Here is a 391-nt window from a genome sequence, read left to right as displayed (position 1 = left end):
AAGCAAGATTGATAGAAATCAACAAGCTCTTGTGATGATAAGTTGAAACCTCGGTCCAATGAAATTAGACATGGCTTCACAGCCAGTCAGACTTCAACAAATCATCATGAAACTCTAGAATTCATCTTCAAGAATTCTGAAAAAAAAATATCTAATCTAAGCAACAAGATGAACCTTCAGTTGTCCAAACTCAACAATCCCCGGCAATGGCGCCAAAAACTTGGTGCACGAAATTGTGATCAATACTTTTCACAAATCATATAATCCCCGATAATGAATCCAAAAACTTGGTGTTCAATACCATGGCATAAACACAACTTCGCACAACTAACCAGCAAGTGCACTGGGTCGTCCAAGTAATAAACCTTACGCGAGTAAGGGTCGATCCCAC

This window comes from Arachis duranensis, chromosome 4 (genome assembly GCF_000817695.3).
Source record: "Arachis duranensis cultivar V14167 chromosome 4, aradu.V14167.gnm2.J7QH, whole genome shotgun sequence".
NCBI lineage: Eukaryota > Viridiplantae > Streptophyta > Magnoliopsida > Fabales > Fabaceae > Arachis > Arachis duranensis.
Note: the sequence above shows the minus strand (reverse complement) of the source record.